Source organism: Loxodonta africana, chromosome X (genome assembly GCF_030014295.1).
Source record: "Loxodonta africana isolate mLoxAfr1 chromosome X, mLoxAfr1.hap2, whole genome shotgun sequence".
NCBI classification, from domain to species: Eukaryota; Metazoa; Chordata; class Mammalia; order Proboscidea; family Elephantidae; genus Loxodonta; species Loxodonta africana.
In genome coordinates, this window is record NC_087369.1 from 119,263,655 (window position 1) to 119,285,138 (window position 21,484).

Sequence of the window (21,484 nt, forward strand, 5' to 3'; positions counted from 1 at the left end):
CAACAACTTTAGAACAAGAGAATCCAAAAATAGTCCACAGATACTCACTGAAAAAGGCAACAGGACAATTTGAAAACAAAAGTCTAATATGGCAGGGGTTTTGTCCACTCTGGGAGTCCCTGGGTGGCACAAATAGTTAACATGCTCTGGTGCTAACAGAAAGGTTGGTGGTTCCAGTCTACCCAGAGGCACCTTGGACGAAAGGTCTGGTAATCTACTTCTGAAAAATCAGGCACTGTAGACTCTATGGAGCACAGTACTACTCTGACACACATGGCATTGCCAAGAATTGGAGTCAGCTACAAGTCAACTGGTTGCCTATTCTAATGATAGGTAAGTGCAAGATTCCCACGGTAGTTTTTGAGGAGTTACAGCAATGTAACACCTGTGTACTCTTGAAACTGGCCTGCCAGGGCTCCCTTCCATAACAGGGCTCTAAGACACTGATGAAAATGGAAAAAGACAACAAAGACAAAGAAAAGAGAAAGTCAACATAAACTTGAGGGGAGGAACAGAGTCAGGAAGTCTCAGAAAACAAGCAGCCATATTATATAACACTTCACAAAAACAGAAGAGGGTTTTTGCAAAGTTGGAAAAGTTATGAATTATGCTACATTCTATAGGTTTAGGAAAACATAAAAAGAAAAAAATGGAGAGTAATTAGATCAAATCCCACACAAAGTTACTATAAGAAAAAAAAGAATAAGGAAATGATATCCCTACACCCAAAAAAATAACATTCCAGAAATTCATGTCCATAAAACAGATCAAAATTATAACCTACTATTTCAAGTGAAAACACATTTACAAATTATAGAAGTTATGATTAAGTAATATAAATCAGAATTAGAAGAAATAAGTAACAGAATTTAAAAAAGATATAGTAATAAAATAAAAATATTTTAGAAATGAAAACTAAGAAGTAAACTAAAAGTGAGTGAAAAAACCCAAAATGCCTTAGGAGAAACAGAAAGTGAAAAAAGTGTATTACTCAGAATAAAATGTGATCTTGCAAGTCTCCTTTCTTTCTGCTCTCTAGCTTTTTGGATATTGTAAAATGAATGTTTAAAAATGGCATCATCTGCTCAGCTGAAGGACAACTGCCTGGTTTTCTGGGTGATATAGAACTTGTTGTTGTTAGGTGCCGTCAAATTAGTTCCAACACATAGTGACGCTATGTACAACAGAACAAAACATTGCCCAGTCCTGCACCATCCTCACAGCCATTGCTATGCTTGAGCCCATCTTTGCAGTCACTATGTCAATCCATCTCTTTGAAAGTCTTCCTCACTTTCACTAACCCTATGATGTCCTTCTCAAGGCTTTGGTCCTACCAGATAACATGTCTAAATTATGTGAGATGAAGTGTCCCCATCCTTTCTTTTGAGGAGCATTATGGCTATACTTCTTCCAAGACTGATTTGTTCATTCTTCTGGCAGTCCATGAAATATTCAACATTCTTTGACAACACCATAATTCAAAGGCATCAACTCTTCTTCAGCCTTCTTTATTCACTTGTCCAGCTTTCACATGCATACAAGGTGATTGGAAACCCCATGGCTTGGATCAGGTGCACCTTAGTCCTCAAAGTGACATCTTCATTTTTAGCACATTAAAGAGATCTTTTGCAGCAGATCTGCCCAATGCAATATGTCATTTGATTTCTTGAGTCCTGCTTCCAAGGTCTTTGATTGTGGATACATTAAAATTAAATCCTTGACAACTTCAATATTTTCTCTGTTTATCATTATGTTGCTTAGTGGTCCAGTTGTGAGGATGTTTGCTTTCTTTTTTTTTTTTCATTTTTAATTTTTATTAAGCTTCAAGTGAACATTTACCATTCCAATCAGTCTGTCACATGTAAGTTTACATACATCTTACTCCCTTCTCCCACTTGCTCTCCCCCTATTGAGTCAGCCCTTTCAGTCTCTCGTTTCGTGCCAATTTTGCCATCTTCCCTCTCTCTCTATCTTCCCATCCCCCCTCCAGTCAAGAGTTGCCAACACACTCTCCAGTGTCCACCTGATTTAATTAGCTCACTCTTCATCAGCGTCTCTCTCCCCCCCACTGACCAGTCCTTTTCATGCCTGATGATTTGTCTTCGGGGATGGTTCCTGTCCTGTGCCATCAGAAGTTCTGGGGAGCATTGTCTCTGGGATTCCTCTAGTCGCAGTCATACCATTGGGTATGGTCTTTTCATGAGAATTTGGGGTCTGTATCCCATTGGTCTCCTGCTCCCTCAGGAGTTGTCTGTTGTGCTCCCTGACAGGGCAGACATCGATTGTGGCCGGGCACCAACTAGTTCTTCTGGTCTCAGGATAATGTAGGTCTCTGGTTCATGTGGCCCTTTCTGTCTCTTGGGTTCTTAGTTGTTGTGTGACCTTGGTGTTCTTCCTTTGCCTTTGCTCCAGGTGGGTTGAGACCAACTGATGTATCTTAGATGGCCGCTTGTTGGGATTTAGGACCCCAGGCGCCACAATTCAAACTGGGATGGCGAATGTTTTCATAATAGAATTATTTTGCCCGTTGACTTAGAAGTCCCCTCAAACCAAGTTCCCCAGACCCCAGCCCCTGCTCCGATGACCTTTGAAGCTTTCGTTTTATTCCGGAAACCTCTTTGCTTTTAGTCCAGTCCAATTAGGCTGACCTTCCTTGTATTGGTTGTTGTATTTCCCTTCACCCAAAGCAGTTCTTATCTACAGATTGATCAATAAAAAGCCCTCTACCTCCCTCCCTCCCTCCCGCCTTTGTAACCACATAAGTATGTGTTCTTCTCCGTTTTTTCTATTTCTCAAGATCTTATAATAGTGGTCTTATACAATATTTGTCCTTTTGCAACTGACTCATTTCGCTCAGCATAATGCCTTCCAGATTCCTCCACATTATGAAATGTTTCAGAGATTTGTCACTGTTCTTTATCGATGCGTAGTATTCCATTGCGTGAATATACCACAATTTATTTACCCATTCGTCCGTTGATGGACATCTTGGTTGCTTCCAGCTTTTTGCTATTGTAAACAGAGCTGCAATAAACATGGGTGTGCATATATCTGTTTGTGTGAAGGCTCTTGTATCTTTAGGGTATATTCCGAGGAGTGGGATTTCTGGGTTGTATGGTAGTTCTATTTCTAACTGTTTAAGATAACGCCAGAGGGATTTCCAAAGTGCTTGTACCATTTTACATTCCCACCAGCAGTGTATGAGAGTTCCAGTCTCTCCGCAGCCTCTCCAACATTTATTATTTTGTGTTTTTTGAATTAATGCCAGTCTAGTTGGTGTGAGATGGAATCTCATCGTAGTTTTAATTTGCATTTCTCTAATGGCTAATGATCGAGAGCATTTTCTCATGTATCTGTTGGCTGCCTGAATATCTTCTTTAGTGAAATGTGTGTTCATATCCTTTGCCCACTTCTTGATTGGGTTGTTTGTCTTTTTGTGGTTGAGTTTTGACAGAATCATGTAGATTTTAGAGATCAGGCCCTGGTCTGAGATGTCATAGCTGAATATTCTTTCCCAGTCTGTAGGTGGTCTTTTTACTCTTTTGGTGAAGTCTTTAGATGAGCATAGGTGTTTGATTTTTAGGAGCTCCCAGTTATCTGGTTTCTTTTCATCATTTTTGGTAATGTTTTGTATTCTGTTTATGCTCTGTATTAGGGCTCCTAGGGTAGATCCTATTTTTTCTTCCATGATTTTTATCATTTTAGTCTTTATGTTTAGGTCTTTGATCCACTTGGAGTTAGTTTTTGTGCATGGTGTGAGGTATGGGTCCTGTTTCATTCTTTTGCAAATGGATATCCAGTTATGCCAGCACCATTTGTTAAAAAGACTATCTTTTCCCCAATTGACTGACACTGGTCCTTTGTCAAATATCAGCTGCTCATACGTGGATGGATTTATATCTGGATTCTCAATTCTGTTCCATTGGTCTATGTGCCTGTTGTTGTACCAGTACCAGGCTGTTTTGACTACTGTAGCTATATAATAGGTTCTGAAATCAGGTAGGGTGAGGCCTCCCACTTTCTTCTTCTTTTTCAGTAATGTTTTGCTTATCCGGGGGTTCTTTTCTTTCCATATGAAATTAGTGATTTGTTTCTCTATCCCCTTAAAGTATGACATTGGTATTTGGATTGGAAGTGCGTTATATGTATAAATGGCTTTTGGTAGAATAGACATTTTTACTATGTTAAGTCTTCCTATCCATGAGCAGGGTATGTTTTTCCACTTAAGTATGTCCTTTTGAATTTCTTGTAGCAGAGTTTTATAGTTTTCTTTGTATAGGTCTTTTACATCCTTGGTAAGATTTATTCCTAAGTATTTTATCTTCTTGGGGGCTACTGTGAATGGTATTGATTTGGTTATTTCCTCTTTGGTGTTCTTTTTGTTGATGTAGAGGAATCCAAGTGATTTTTGTATGTTTATTTTATAACCTGAGACTCTTCCAAACTCTTCTACTAGTTTCAGTAGTTTTCTGGAGGATTCCTTAGGGTTTTCCATGTATACGATCATGTCATCTGCAAATAGTGATAGCTTTACTTCCTCCTTACCAATCTGGATACCCTTTATTTCTTTGTCTAGCCTAATTGCCCTGGCTAGGACTTCAAGTACGATGTTGAATAAGAGCAGTGATAAAGGGCATCCTTGTCTGGTTCCCGTTCTCAAGGGAAATGCTTTCAGGTTCTCTCCATTTAGAGTGATATTGGCTGTTGGCTTTGCATAGATGCCCTTTATTATGTTGAGGAATTTTCCTTCAATTCCTATTTTGGTAAGAGTTTTTATCATAAATGGGTGTTGAACTTTGTCAAATGCATTTTCTGCATCTATTGATAAGATCATGTGGTTTTTATCTTTTGTTTTATTTATGTGATGGATTACATTAATGGTTTTTCTGATATTAAACCAGCCTTGCATACCTGGTATAAATCCCACTTGATCAGGGTGTATTATTTTTTTGATGTGTTGTTGGATTCTATTGGCTAGAATTTTGTTGAGGATTTTTGCATCTATGTTCATGAGGGATATAGGTTTAAAATTTTCTTTTTTTGTAATGTCTTTACCTGGTTTTGGTATCAGGGAGATGGTAGCTTCATAGAATGAGTTGGGTAGTATTCCGTCTTTTTCTATACTTTGAAATACCTTCAATAGTAACGGTGTTAAGTCTTCTCTGAAGGTTTGGTAGAACTCTGCAGTGAAGCCATCTGGGCCAGGACTTTTTTTTGTTGCAAGGTTTTTGATTACAGTTTCAATCTCTTTTTTTGTTATGGGTCTATTTAGTTGTTCTACTTCTGAATGTGTTAGTTTAGGTAGGTAGTATTGTTCCAAGAATTTATCCATTTCTTCTAGGTTTTCAAATTTGTTAGAGTACAATTTTATGTAGTAATCTGATATGATTCTTTTGATTTCATTTGGTTCTGTTGTGATGTGGTCCTTCTCGTTTCTTATTCAGGTTATTTGTTTCCTTTCCTGTTTTTCTTTAGTCAGTCTAGCCAGTGGTTTATCAATTTTGTTAATTTTTTCAAAGAACCAGCCTTTGGCTTTGTTAATTCTTTCAATTGTTTTTCTGTTCTCTAATTCGTTTAGTTCAGCTCTAATTTTTATTGTTTTCTTCTGGTGGCTGATGGGTTCTTTTTTTGCTCAGTTTCTATTTGTTCAAGTTGTAGGGACAGTTCTCTGCTTTTGGCTCTTTCTTCTTTTTGTATGTGTGCATTTATCGATATAAATTGGCCTCTGAGCACTGCTTTTGCTGTGTCCCAGAGGTTTTGATAGGAAGTATTTTCATTCTCGTTGCTTTCTATGAATTTCCTTATTCCCTCCTTGATGTCTTCTATAACCCAGTCTTTTTTCAGGAGGGTATTGTTCAGTTTCCAAGTATTTGATTTCTTTTCCCTCGTTTTTCTGTTATTGATTTCTAGCTTCATTGCCTTGTGGTCTGAGAAGATGCTTTGTAATATTTCGATGTTTTGGATTCTGGAAAGATTTGTTTTATGACCTAATATGTGGTCTATTCTAGAGAATGTTCCATGTGCACTAGAAAAAAAAAGTATATTTTGCAGCAGTTGGGTGGAGAGTTCTGTATAAGTCAATGAGGTCAAGTTGGTTGATTGTTGTAATTAGGTCTTCCGTGTCTCTATTGAGCTTCTTACTGGATGTCCTGTCCTTCTCCGAAAGTGGTGTGTTGAAGTCTCCTACTATATATGTGGAGGTGTCTATCTCACTTTTCAATTCTGTTAAAATTTGATTTATGTATCTTGCAGCCCTGTCGTTAGGTGCGTAAATATTTAATATGGTTATGTCTTCCTGATCAATTGTCCCTTTTATCATTATATAGTGTCCTTCTTTATCCTTTGTGGTGGATTTAAGTCTAAAGTTTATTTTGTCAGAAATTAATATTGCTACTCCTCTTCTTTTTTGCTTATTGTTTGCTTGATATATTTTTTTCCATCCTTTGAGTTTTAGTTTGTTTGTGTCTCTAAGTCTAAGGTGTGTCTCTTGTAGGCAGCATATAGATGGATCGTGTTTTTTTATCCAGTCCGTGACTCTCTGTCTCTTTATTGGTGCATTTAGTCCATTTACATTCAGCGTAATTATAGATAAGTAAGTTTTTAGTGCTGTCATTTTGATGCCTTTTCATGGGTGTTGCTGGCCATTTCGTTTTTCCACATGCCTTTTTGTGCTGAGACGTTTTTCTTAGTAGCTTGTGAGATCCTCATTTTCATAATGTTTAATTTTGTGTTTATTGAGACGTTACGTTTTTCTTGGCTTTTTTCTTGAGTTATGGAATTGATATTCCTTTTTGTGGTTACCTTTTTATTTACCCCTATTTTTCTAAGTAAAAACCTAACTTGTATCCTTCTATATCGCCTTGTATCACTCTCCATGTGGCAGTTCAATGCCTCCTATATTTAGTCCCTCTTTTTGGTTATTGTGATCGTTTATCTATTGATTTCCATGATTTCCTGTTGTGTGTATTATTTTGTTTATTTATTTATTTTTTAGAATTAGTCTTAATTTGTTTGTTTTTGTGCTTTCCCTATTTGAGTTGCATTGATATCAGGACGTTCTGTTTTGTGACCTTGTATTGCGCTGGTACCTGATATTATTGGTCATCCGGCCAAACAATCTCCTTTAGCATTTCTTGCAGTCTTGGTGTAGTTTTTGCAAATTCTCTAAACTTGAGTTTATCTGTAAATATCTTAATTTCTCCTTCATATTTCAGAGAGAGTTTTGCTGGATATATGATCCTTGGTTGGCAGTTTTTCTCCTTCAGTGCTCTGTATACGTCGTCCCATTCCCTTCTTGCCTGCATGGTTTCTGCTGAGTAGTCAGAACGTATTCTTATTGATTCTCCCTTGAAGGAAACCTTTCTTTTCTCCCTGGCTGCTTTTAAAATTTTCTGTTTGTCTTTGGTTTTGGCGAGTTTGATGATAATATGTCTTGGTGTTTTTCTTTTTGGATCAATCTTAAATGGGGTTCGATGAGCATCTTGGATAGATATCCTTTCGTCTTTCATGATGTCAGGGAAGTTTTGTGTCAGGAGTTCTTCAACTATTTTCTCTGTGTTTTCTGTCCCCCCTCCCTGTTCTGGGACTCCAATCACTCGCAAGTTATCCTTCTTGATAGAGTCCCACATGATTCTTAGGGTTTCTTCATTTTTTTTAATTCTTTTATCTGATTTTTTTTCAGCTATGTTGGTGTTGTTTCCCTGGTCCTCCAGAAGTCCCAGTCTACATTCTAATTGCTCGAGTCTGTTCCTCTGACTTTCTATTGCGTTGTCAAATTCTGTAATTTTATTGTTAATCTTTTGGATTTCTACATGCTGTCTCTCTATGGATTCTTGCAACTTGTTAATTTTTCCACTATGTTCTTGAATAATCTTTTTGAGTTCTTCAACAGTTTTATCAGTGTGTTCCTTGGCTTTTTCTGCATTTATCCTAATTTCATTTGTGATATCTTTAAGCATTCTGTAAATTAGTTTTTTATATTCTGTATCTGATAATTCCAGGATTGTATCTTCATTTGGGAAAGATTTTGATTCTTTTGTTTGGGGGGTTGGAGAAGCTGTCATGGTCTGTTTCTTTATGTGGTTTGATATGGACTGCTGTCTCCGAGCCATCACTGGGAAACTAGATTTTCCAAGTAGTCGGCTGGTACGCTGGCTCCTGGTTCTGAAAACGGTCGCTGTCTGCCCGTATTTGTTCGTTTTCCGTCTCTAAGTCCGTGCTTGTTGTTCAGAGTTCGTAGATTGTTATGTATGTGATCGATTCCCTTGTTTTTCTGAGTCTTTGTTGCAAGAGGGATCCGCGGTAGCGTCTACCTAGTCCGCCATCTTGTCCCTGCTCCTCGTATCGATGTTTGCTTTCTTTATGTTGAAATGTAATCTATACTGAAGGCTATAGTCCTTGATCTTCACCAATAAGTGCTTCAAGTTCACTTCGATTTCAGCAAGCAAGGTTCTGTCGTTTGCATATCTTAGATTGTTAATGAGTCTTCCACCAATCCTGTTGTGATGTTCTTCATATAGTCCAGCTTGTCAGATTATTTGCTAAGCATACAGCTTGAATACTTGTGATGAAATGATACAACCCTGACACATACCTTTCCTCATTTTAAACCACACAGTATTCCCTTATTCTATTTTAACAACTTCTTCTTGGTCTATGTACAGGTTCCACATTAGCACAATTAAGTGTTCTGAAATCCTCATTGTTCACAATGTTGTCTGTAATTTGTTATAATACACAAAATTAAATATCTTTGTATAGTCAATAAAACACAGGTAAGTATCTTGATGGTATTCTCTGTTTTCAGCCAAGATCCATCTGACATCAGCAATGATATCCCTTGTTCCATATCCTCTTCTGAATCTGCCTTGAATTTCTGAAAGTCCCCTGTCTTTTTACTGCTGCAACCATTTTTGAATTATCTTCAGCAAAATTTTACTTGCGTGTGATATTCATGATATTGTTTGATAATTTCCACATTTGATTGGATCACTTTTCTTTGGAATGGGAACAAACATGAATCTCTTCCAGTCAGTTGACCTGGTAGCTGTCTTCCAAATTTCTTGGCATAGCCCAGTGAGCACGTCCAGTGCTGCATCACTTTGTTAATTCCTGGAGTCTTGTTTTTCACCAATGCCTTAAGTGTAGTTTAGACTTCTTCCTTCAACACCATCAGTTCTTGTTCATATGCTACCTCCTGAATTGGTTGAACGTTGACCAATTCTTTTTGGCACAGCCACTCTGTTTCTTCCATCATCTTTTGATGCTTCCTGCATTGTTCAATAATTTTCCCAGAGAATCCTTCAATATTGCAACTGAAGGCTGGAATTTTTTCTTCAGTTCTTTCAGCTTGAGAACTTAGGATTCTGTGTAAGAAGGCAAGTATAAGAATAAGAATGAGATATCATTTTACTTTCTTTCAGGTGGGCTATGTTTTTATGAGGTGAGTCTTTGGTATTTGTATCCGTTCAGCATCATTAGTCTTACGGTTCATGGAAATTCCATCTAGATTCTGTCAATAGGCTATCTATTCACCTTACCTAATAATGATATCAGTTTTTGTTTATCTATGTCTTCATATTTATTTTAATATGTAATATAAAGAGTACCTCTCAAGGGCTGCTAGACACTTTAGTAGTAACATTTTAATTTCATTATTTCATGAACAAGGGAAATAGAATTTAAGGTCACAATATGGTAAAAAATAGAGGCTCTTGAACAACTGTTTTAATAAATAGATCATTATTTGTAATTAGTTCATAAATTATTTGTCAACGTTTTCTCCAATGATGATTACAAAGAGTTTATTGTTAATAAAAAATATATACATCCCTTTCTTCAGGGTCTGCAATTGTTCTTCATTGTGAATTTGGTAACAAATGCTTGTTTCAAAGATATATGGAAAGGAAGATCCAAACTAGCCCAGTCCAAATTGTCACAATTAGAGTAATTTGAATAAAAGGGCATATTAAAAGTGTCTATCATTAAAAGAAAACAAATTTAGAATATTTGCTTATGAATTACATTTAGTCTTGTGTAGTGAATTTATGTTAAGGTTAACAATGTGAGATTGCTGATTTTGATCATCAAATAGCAGGTTCATATTGTTGAACCTAATGTACACCTCAAATGGAATAAAATTGGAGCCAAATCGATGAAGTAGGAAGGCCAAAATTTCGTAACTTATTCAGAAATTAGGAACAGTAGATAGGAAGTTTTGGAACCAGGATGAAATCACTAATATTACATGCAGCTTGTAATCAAATTAGCACTTTTAAAGCTAATTAACATTTTAAGACTAAGCAGAGTCTTCTTGGGGGAATTAGGCGGATAGAGAGAACTACTTCCTTGAATTAATAGCTGTGATAGAATTAGTTGCATTTTGGATTTGTGTGTATGTGTAAAGTCTACATCACAAACAGAAATTTATTTTCTCACAGTTTAGGAGGCTAGAGATGTGAATTCAGGGAGCAAAATCCAGGGAAAATCTTTCTGTCTGTATCAGCTCTGGGGGAAGATCTTGTCCTAAATTTTACTCTGGTCTAGGACCATCTCAGCACAAGACCCTGGGTCCAAAATGCACGCTCTGCTCCTGGATCTTCTCTATTGTTGGTAAGGAGGGAAATACTGAGTCACTGTACCAAAAAGAATTGGTCAACGTTCAACCATTTCAGGAGGTAGCATATGATCAAGAACCGATGGTATTGAAGGAAGAAGTCCAAACTCCACTGAAGGCATTGGAAAAAAAAAAAAGACACCAATAATTGAAGGAATACCAATTGAGATTTTCCATAGGGGAATGCAGTGATGGAGGTGCTCACTTTCATTTATGCTAAGAAATTTGGAAAACAGCTACCTGGCCAACCAACTGGAAGAGATCCATATTTGTGCCTTTACCAAAGAAAGGTGATCCAACAGGATGTGGAAATTATCGAACAATATCATTAATATCACACACAAGTAAAATTTTGCTGACCATAATTAAAAAACAGTTGCAGCAGTACACTGACAGGGAAATTCAAACTGGATTCAGAAGAGGACGTGGAACAAGGGATATCATTGCTGATTATGGATCCTGGCTGAAAGTAGAGAATACAGGAAGACGTTTATCTGTGTTTTATTGACTATGCTAAGGCATTCGATTGCGTGGATCATAACAAATTATGGATAACATTGAAAAGAATGAGAATTCCAGGACACTTAACTGTGCTCATGAGGTACCTGTACATGGACCAAGAGGCAGTCATTCAACAGAACAAGGGGATATTGCATTGTTTAGTCAGGAAAGGTGTGTGGCAGGGTTGTATCCTTTCACCATGCTTGGTCAATCTGTATGCTGAGCAAATAATCCAAGAAACTAGACTATATGAAGAAGAATGCCTCATTGGGATTGGATAAAGACTCATTAACAACCTTGCCATACGTAGTTGACATAACCTTGCTTGCCGAAAGTGAGGAGGGCTTGAAGCACTTACTGATGAAGATCAAAGACTACAGCCTTCAGTATGAATTAAACCTCAACAAAAAGAAAACAAAAATCCTAACAACTGGACCAATAAACAACATAATGTGAAATGGAGAAAATACTGAAGTTTTCAAGGATTTAATTTTACTCTGTCCACAACCAATGCCCATGCAAACAGGAGTCAAGAAATCAAACAACATATTGCAATGGGCAAATCTGTTGCAAAAGACTTCTTTAAAGTCTTAAAAGGCAAAGATATCACTTTGAGGGCTAAGGTGTACCTTACCCAAGCCATGGTGTCTTCGACCACCTCATATGCATGCAAAAGCTGGACAATAGATAAGGAAGACCAAAGAAGATTTGATGCCTTTGAATTATGGTGTTGGTGAAGAATATTGACTATACCGTGGACAGCCAGAAGATTGAAGAAATCTCTCTTGGAAGAACTACAACCATAATGCCCCTTAGGTGCAAGTACGGTCAGACTTCATCTCAAGTACTTTGGACATGTTATCAGGAGGGACCAGTCCCTGGAGAATGACATCATGCTTGGTAAGGCAGAGGTTCAGCAAAAAAGAGGAAGACCCTCAACAGGATGGATTGACACAGCGGCTACAATGATGGGTTCAAATATAGCAGTAATTGTGAGGATGGTGCAGGACTGAACATTATTTCATTATGTTGTATGTAAAATCTCTACCATTCAGATCTGACTTGACAGCACCTAACAACAACAACATACCAGAAAACTAAAAGGAATATGCAAATATTTATTCTAATTCTAAAAATTGATTTGTCAAACTACCTACAAGTTCAAAAGAATAAATTGAACAAACTGGACTCAAAATTGGACACCCAGACGGTTGGACAACAGTGTTGTTGGCATCCCACTAGTTTGAGTATTTATGCTAGGAAAAAAAGTTCATTTTTAATTGCAACTGAATATTTTCATAAACTAAAATGTACAATATATTTTAGCTTATCCAATTTTGAAAACATTCTACATGGGTTACATTTTCATCCCCAGAAACTCTTTGCAATCTCTCCAAGAAGAATTACCAGTATAAAAGTACAGAATGCTGTTATTCTCCTCAAGAAAATGAAAGAAAGAAAACTACCATTATTTTAAGAGAGTAAAATCACTTCATAGCTACTCTGAGCTCTGGACTTGATGGAAAACTGTGCCATCTCTTATTCTCTGCAATGATACCATGCGATTTAGAAAGGTTTTGAAGTCTGCAATTCGCTGTTGCTCTTAATGATTCTCTTTAAATGTCTAGAAGATGATTTCAGAATGGGAGCAAGTGCTCTAAAATTCTTAGGCCACTCAACTGACACATACATTCAAATACTGAAAACTTGTCTTCAGTTCTCAAGAAAGAGCCAAGTAATTGGTAGGTGTAGTACTTAACTATCACTTCAACTGCCTACAACTGACTCATCTTGAAGAAGAGGGGGGAAGCACTTATATGTAAGCACCAAATTGTTTTTCCCACCTGTCTTATTAAAGACAATCAGCCCAGACATCAGGCTAAAGGTCTAACTTGGCAGAATTTAAAGATGAGGAAAGTTATTATTATTTTTTTTATAGTTTTTATTGTGCTTTAAGTGAAAGTTTACAAATCAAGTCAGTCTCACACAAAAACTCATATACACCTTGCTACATACTCCCAATGACTCTCCCCCTGATGAAACAGCCCGCTCTCTCCCTCCACTCTCTCTTTTCGTATCCATTTCACCAGCTTCTAATCCCCTCTGCCCTCTCATCTCCCCTCCAGGCAGGAGATGCCAACATAGTCTCAAGTGTCCACCTGATCCAAGAAGCTCACTCCTCACCAGCATCCCTCTTCAACCCATTGTCCAGTCCAATCCATGTCTGAAGAGTTGGCTTCGGGAATGATTCCTGTCCTGGGCCAACAGATGGTCTGGGGACCATGACCACCAGGGTCCCTCTAGTCTCACTCAGACTATTAAGTCTGGTCTTTTTATAAGAATTTGGGGTCTGCATCCCACTGCTCTCCTGCTCCCTCAGGGGTTCTCTGTTGTGTTCCCTGTCAGGGTGGTCATCAGTTGTAGCCAGGCACCAACTAGTTCTTCTGGTCTCAGGATGATGTAGTCTCTGGTTCATGTTGCCCTTTCTGTCTCTTGGGCTCCTAATTACCTTATGTCCTTGGTGTTCTTCGTTCTCCTTTGATCCAGGTGGGTTGAGACCAATTGATGCATCTTAGATGGCTGCTTGCTAGCGTTTAAGACCCCAGACGCCACTCTTCAAAGTGGGATGCAGAGTGTTTTCTTAATAGATTTTATTATGCCAATAGACTTAGATGTCCCCTGCAACCATGGTCCCCAAACCCCTGCCCCTGCTACACTGGCCTTCGAAGCATTCAGTTTACTCAGGAAACTTCTTTGTTTTTCATTTAGTCCAGTTGTGCTGACCTTCCCTGTATTGTGTGTTGTCTTCCCTCCACCTAAAGTTGTTGTTGTTGTTGTTAGGTGTCGTCGAGTCGGTTCCCGACGTGTCTGTCAGTTTGTCGTACTGTGGGGGCTTGTGTGTTGCTGTGATGCTAGAAGCTATGCCACCGGTATTCAGATACCAGCAGGGTCACCCATGGAGGACAGGTTTCAGCTGAGCTTCCAGACTAAGATAGACTAGGAAGAAGGACCTGGCAGTCTACTTCTGAAAAGCATTAGCCAGTGAAAACCTTATGAATAGCAGCGGAACATTGTCTGACATAGTGCTGGAAGATGAGCTCCCGAGGTTGGAAAGCACTCAAAAGATGACTAGGGAAGAGCTGCCTCCTCAAGGTAGAGTCGACCTTAATGACGTGGATGGAGTAAAGCTTTTGAGACCTTCACTTAAAGTAGGGAAAGTTATTTTTATTGTTGTTGTTGAAAAGCTTCAGAGAAAGAGACGGTCTCAATGACAGTCAAGGATGGTGAGTACATTTTGTTTTGTTGTCATTACCCAGCAAAATTTGAACTCTTCCTTTCCATGATTGATTTTTTTTTTGAAAAGCAGAAAGAAACTTAATATCAGCTGATTCTTCTCATATGTAGTAACTTCACATAAATTAAATTTTTAAGGGAGAATAGATCAAAGAGGTAGTTTTAAGAGTTGTAGACTAATAAAATATTCATACACTTATCATAATTACTACCTTTAATCTGTGTAGTAACTGCATCTATATCCATGTATCATATAAATGGAATCCCAAACATTTTCAAGAGTCTAAGTTCCAGAAGTATAACCAGAAAGCTCAAACTCAACACTTCCTCCCACAAAATGAAAAACAAATAAATAAAGGATTGTATTCAGCTGGCAAAGCAAAAGCATATACATTATTCCTTCTCTACCAAAAAGTCATTGAAATGACAGTCCTGCCTAAGACGATATCACAGTAAAAGGTTACACAATTGAATAGAGTAAGATCCCACATGAGTAGGCCAACCAAGCAAGAGATTTAGCACTAGGTAAGAATTTGATATAATGGAATTACAAACTGAAACAGAATATAAACTGATCATATTTCAACTGATTAAAGATAAAAAAAATTAGAAATCACAAATAAAAACAAGTAAGGAGAGGTGGAAGCAGTTTTTTTTAATAACTCTCATGCTGAATTCTCTAGAGAAGCAAAATCAGTAAAGCATATAAATATATATACAGAGATATGTATTTATACCAAGGAAATGGCTCACGCATCTGTAGAGGCTGGAACCTCCAAAGTCCGTGAGTTAGGACAGAGACTTCTGATTCACGGAGCCACAGGAGCTGGTGAACCCAACATTGTCAGATCCGACAGCAGGGCTCTGGCTCACAGGCTGCAGAGATTGATGAATCCCAAGATCGGCAGGCAAGACCACAGGTAAGCTGCTAGCTCAAGACCCAAGAGCCGGAGGTCAGATGATCAGGAGCCAGCTGCAGGATCCAAAGTGAGCAAAAGCCATGAGCTTTGCCAGAATGCCTACTTATATTTGATGCAGGCCACATGCCTGAGGCAATTCCCTTTCAAGCGATTCTCTACTCACAGCAGACTCTGTTATGGAGGTGATCAAATTATATCAAATATCATATGGAAGTGATCACAGCATCATATGACTGCCAGACTACATCATAACTGCCAAACCACTGAGAATCATGGCCCAGCCAAGTTGGTACACGACCTTAACCTTCACAGTCCACCCCTTGTCAACTTGGCACCTGTACACATTTCCTTAAATCATACATAATCTCTGAAAAAAGGCAATTATAAAATTATACTTGCACCTCACATAACACAACAAACACACATACAACCAAAAATGCACTAACCCTGTTTAGAACCTTAACCATCACAATAAGGAAAACATAAAAGTACTAAAAACCAGAGAGGGACCCAATATTTGATCTAAATATTGGAGCTAAAGGAAGAAGTTGGTATCAAATTGATGTAAAAATAGTACTATGTAAAACTACTAGCCAAAATAAATAAAAAATTAAAATCTATTCTTTGCAAGAAAGCCTCTAGGTATTCCCAGCTCAGAATCAGCAAATGCAAAGGACACTCGTAGATCACTGAAGGTTATCATCTCATTAATGAGATAATAAATCTATCAATTTCTAATATGTAGGCCTGTCTGATCCCTAACTCTTCTCCCTGAGTAGTTTGTGGCTATGGTGTTTGTACTCAAAAGAATGCATTTAGTAGTACTATATCAACTGAGACTTCTGACATACGAGAAGGGTGTGAGCTGAGGTCAGACAAGAAAATCAGTGCACCAGATAACTTACAATTACCAACACTTCACTTGACATATGTCCCACTTCTTCCCAATCACCAGAGAAATTCTCCAGTCATCAGAACCTTCACCAACTGACAGATTAACAGAGGTTCACCAATATGAAAATGACATAAAGAACCAGCACACAGTTGGGAAAAATCAGCACCATGAAAGAGAGGAATTAATCTCAATAGAAAAATAAATAATTAACACTCCACAAAAGAGAGCTAATAGAAGAAATGGAAGAAAACTTAGAATAAGCATGTTCATATCCATAGAAAAATTTGAAAGCATATTATACCCACTTAAAAGGACCGTTATGAAATAAAAATTTATTGTAGAAATTTCAAATATAGTCATTGAAATTAAAAAAAAAATTTCAGTAGATATAGATGAATAACATATTGGGTTCAGTCTAAGATGTATAAAGTTATCTAGAAGACAGGATAGAGGAATTCTCCCAGAACACAGTAAAAAAGAACAAACAGAAAGTGGGAGTGAAGAAAAGCCCTTATTCCAACACTCATCTAATAGGACTTTTAGAAAGAAAGAGTACAGGGGATAAAACTTAAGATAACAGCAGACATTACTATTGGACACGAAAAATTTGCTTTTCCTCCTCATATTTCACATTCAAATTCATCAGTTAGTGCCCTGTCCAATTTATACCTAGCAACCAGAGTGAATTTTTAAATATAAATAACACCATCCATTTTATTCCTTGATTAAGTCATTAGTTTCTTCCCATTGTATGTAGAGAAAAATAATCTAACTCCTTGACTTGATTTCTCCCTTGGCTACCTCTCAAGCCTCCTGTCAGTTCATTCTTCCTTTCTTCATTATACCCAGATTACACTGGTTCTCCATTATTTCCCGTAAACTTTAAGTAATTTCTTTTCTCATGTCCTTTGAGTTTTCTGTTCCTCATGCCTGAGCTACTTCCCCCAACTCATACTCAAGCTTTGCACAAATCTGCTTCTTACTCAACCTTTACAAATCAGATTATATATCATCTTCTTAGGGAAGCTTATCTTCATCACCATAACTATTTAAATCTTTCTACTATCCTTTATCATAGCATGTTGTGTATTTCCTTTACAAACTTCTCAGGATCTGCAGTTTAATATTTTAACTTATTATTGTCTAAAATAGTGGAGTATGATTTCTGTGGGAGTAAGGATCTTCTATGTCTGGTTCCTCATCGTATCTCCAGCATTTAGCACAGTGTGAGCCTAATAGAAAATAAATGCTAGATATATTTATTAGATGGGTAAATGCATTATTTCATTTGGAAGAGTGCAGTAAAGGTTCAACAAAATTCATTAAAAAGGACATGTATCTTTAGTTGCAATAATTTTACTTACCTATGGTGGAATTTCAGAATTCAAAGGATAAATAGAGCTTACTAAAAAAATTCTGGGGGAAGAAAATTACCTACAAAATATGGCAGTTACGTTGATATCCAACTTTTATTGCCAACACTTGATGCAGTGTTTTCAAAACACTGGGAAAATTATTTTAAATATATAATTTAATACCAAGGTAGACTAGCATGCAATTGTGGAAGCAAAATCTAAAACATTATCATGGAAAAATTTAGGAAGTGCCTGACTCAAAAACACTTTGAAAAAATTACTTGAGGATATACTTCAACAAAACAAATCCAAGCAAAGGAAACAATAGAAGAAACAGTCAAAATTTTAAAAAGAAAAAAAAAGTAGAACATATAATTAAGCCTAGGTTTTTACTGAGGTGCACTGAAAACAAACAACTGATTATTTTAATATGAGAAGACTAAGGAAGTTGGAAGCAGTGAAAGCGTACCAACGTTCTTAACTTCTGAGAATGAGGATATAAATATTGATTAACTCCTAGACATTCATAGAAAATGTATTTGGGAGGAGTAGCCAGCATGGTGGTATAGACAGAAGCACCATGGCATCCCGCTGCAGCAAAGACCTGAAAAACTAAGTAAAACAGATACAAACATCAATCCTGAAACTCGAAGCACCAAATGAAAGGATAAGGAACTAGATCAAGTAGCGAACGGAAGAAACTGACAGAGAACAAGGAGAGCTACGAAGTGGAGGTCCCTTGCCAACTAACACAGCACAGCTTCAACATCTTAAAGCACAGCCAGTAATGACCCCAGACAGGGAGTACAGGAAGGCAACTTCACAGATATCAAAACACACCTGGCCCACCCATCCTGATTATCAAAACAAAAAAGCAGGATGAAACAAATAAAAATACTATCAATAAATAAAGATAATAATACTTTAATGTCTGGGAGCCAGCAGACAATTTCAAAACATATAAAACAGCAGGACAAGATGGCTCCAGCAAACAACCAAAATAAGGAATCAGATGAACTTCCTGTAGAAGAAAAGGCAGTGGAACTACCTGATATGGAATTCAAAAGACTAACATTAAAGACTCTCCAAGAGATAAACAAAGAGATCAAGGAAAACAAAGACAAAGCGATATAAAAATTCAGGAAAATAACATAAGAACAAAATGTCAAAATAAATAAACAATTAGCAATCTTTCAAAAACAGCAACTAGAAATTCAAAAGGTAAACAACAAAATTTCAGAAATGGACAACTCAACAGAAAATTTTAGGAGCAAATTTGAAACAACGGAAGACAGAATCAGAAAGGTTGAAGACAAATCCCTGAATGCCATTCTGTTTGAGGAAAAATCAGAAAAAAGAATGAAGAAAACCTAAGAATTGTGAGGGATATAATCAAGAGCAAAAATTTGTGTGTGATCAGAGTTCCAGAACAGGAGGAGAAAATGGAAAAAAAAAAAAAAAGATTGTTGAAGATTTGCTGGCAGAAAACTTTTCCAAGTATCATGAAAGACGAAAAGCTGACCATCCAAGAAGCTCAATGCACGCCATAAAGGACAGACCTTAAAAAAAAGCCACCAAGAAAAATCATAATCACATTTGTCTGAACCAAAGATAAAGAAAAAACAAAAAAAAAACCCAGTGCCGTCGAGTCGATTCCAACTCATAGCAATCCTATAGGACAGAGTAGAACTGCCCCATAGAGTTTCCAAGGAGCACCTGGCGGATTCGAACTGCCGACCCTTTGGTTAGCAGGCATAGCACTTAACCACTACACCACCAGGGTTTCAAGACAAAGAAAGAATCCTAAAAACAGCTCAAGAGAAATGAAAAGTCACTTACAAAGGGGAAACCCTAAGACTCAGTTCTGATTCTTGGCAGAAACTATGCAAGTAAGAAGGCAGGGGGGAAGACATGTATAAAACCTTGAGAGGGGAAAAAAAAAACAAAACTGCCAACCAAGAATAACGTATCCTGCAAAATTCTCTTACAAATACGATTCCAAAATTAGGACATTTCCAGATAAACAGAAATTAAGGGAAATCATAAAAAAAAATTGCTTTTGATTGTATCCCACATAATTCTCAGGTTTTCTTCATTTTTCTTTGTTCTTTTTTTCCGATTTCTCCTCCGAGTTGTATCCAAGTGCTGGTCTTCAATTTCACTGATCCACTCTTCCATGAATTTGTCTGTTTTTTCCTTATTTTTGTCTGCTTTTTGCTTCTACTCTTGGACAACTCTGAATATTAGAGATTTGAATTCCCTATCAGGTAGTTCTAGTGCCTTTTCTTCTACTGGAAAGTCATCTGGTGTTTTATTTTGGGTGTCTACTAGAACCATCATATCTTTTTTTTTAATGTTTTGATATTGCCAGTTGTCTTTGGGATATTCAGTAATTATTTTCTTCATTTATTGATTGTAGGTTTGTTTAGTCCTGCTTTTTTGTTTTATTTTGTTATGTCTGAGCAGGTGAGCTGTGTGTTTTTTGTTGTTTGCTCATCTGTGGGCACGATAATTTTTACCTCCTTGTCCAATGGGCAGGGCCAGTTGCTCAGCTATGGTGCCTCTCCAGCTGAAGGGGAGAGGCTGGGATGAGTTGTATGTGGCATGTATTAGGCCCAACAGGGTTGGCCGGGAATCAGTGCTGCGGAAGGTTCTGGTAGGCTGTGCCAGTCCTGCTCGAGGATGTGATGTGCAGGTAGGTAGGAAGGAGGGGTGAGGTAGGTTGTGATGTGTGGAGCTAAGATGGACATGGGAAAGACAAGAGAGAGGAGAAACAGTAGTCAAAAACAAACAAACAAAAAGTGTGCTAAGGGAGCTTGTCCTTGGAGCAGAGAGATGAGAAACCAAGAAATGGAGGGAAAAAAAAGAAAAAGGGAAAAAGACAAATAAACAAATAAAATTTGGAAAAGAAAAGCCCCCAGGGATCCCACCGGTGCAGCTATGAAGATCCGAGAAGTGGCTCCCAGTCAGTGCAGTATAGCCTGGCTAGAAGGTGTAGAGATGTCACACAGTGCCAGGTATCCAGGAGACAGGGAAAGAAGGTAAGTACAGAGAGATGAAAAACTGACAAAGGAAGAAAGGCAAAAAGGAAAAATTAGAAAAAAAGAAATGCCCCCAGGGATACCACCGACGCAGCTAAGCGGATTGGGTATAAATGGCTCCCAAGCCGTGCAGTACAGCCCAGCTAGAAGGGGCTCCCAAGCTGCAAAAACGAAAAGGAAACAAACAAACAAAACAAAGCAAAACAACGACACAAAAGCCCCAGGGACCCCATCAGCATGGTGGTGTGTGCCTGGCAAGCAGTTCCCCAGCTGAACGGTCCTTCACTGTCTTTTAAGAAGAAGCAGAGATGGCACAAGGAGCCAGCTCTTTAAGAGAAAGGAGGAGGAGGTGGTAAGAGGCATGGAAGAAACCAAAATAAGAGGAAAAAAGCAATACCAGCAACAAACAAATGTCACTCAGGGAGCCGGCCAGTGTGGGCAGGGTGAATCCAAGCGGCATGGGGCTGAAGCTGGCGCCCCCATCCAAGAGACTGCAGCTGATGGGAAGCAGAGGCGACCGATGGGTGGAAGAAGGGTGAGGTGTGCGAAAGTGTCTGTTGCTGGTTCCCGGTACTCTGTCTCCTGCTGGGAGCTCCTTGAAGTTGCTTTCCCATACTCCCTGTCTGCCTATCATGATGTGGTGGGGGGGGCGAATCCAAGCAGCATGGACCTTGTAATGAGTGACCAAAGCAAACTATGAAGCAGCAGAGGTTGAGGAGAGAAGAGAAGGACGGGGGATGAGAAAGCATATATCCCTGGTGACCGGATGTTCTGTCTCCTCCTGGGAGCAGTACTCATTGGCCATAGAACTCCAATGTGGTCAGAGCGAATCCCAATAGCATGAGCCCTGTACTTCTGGGCCG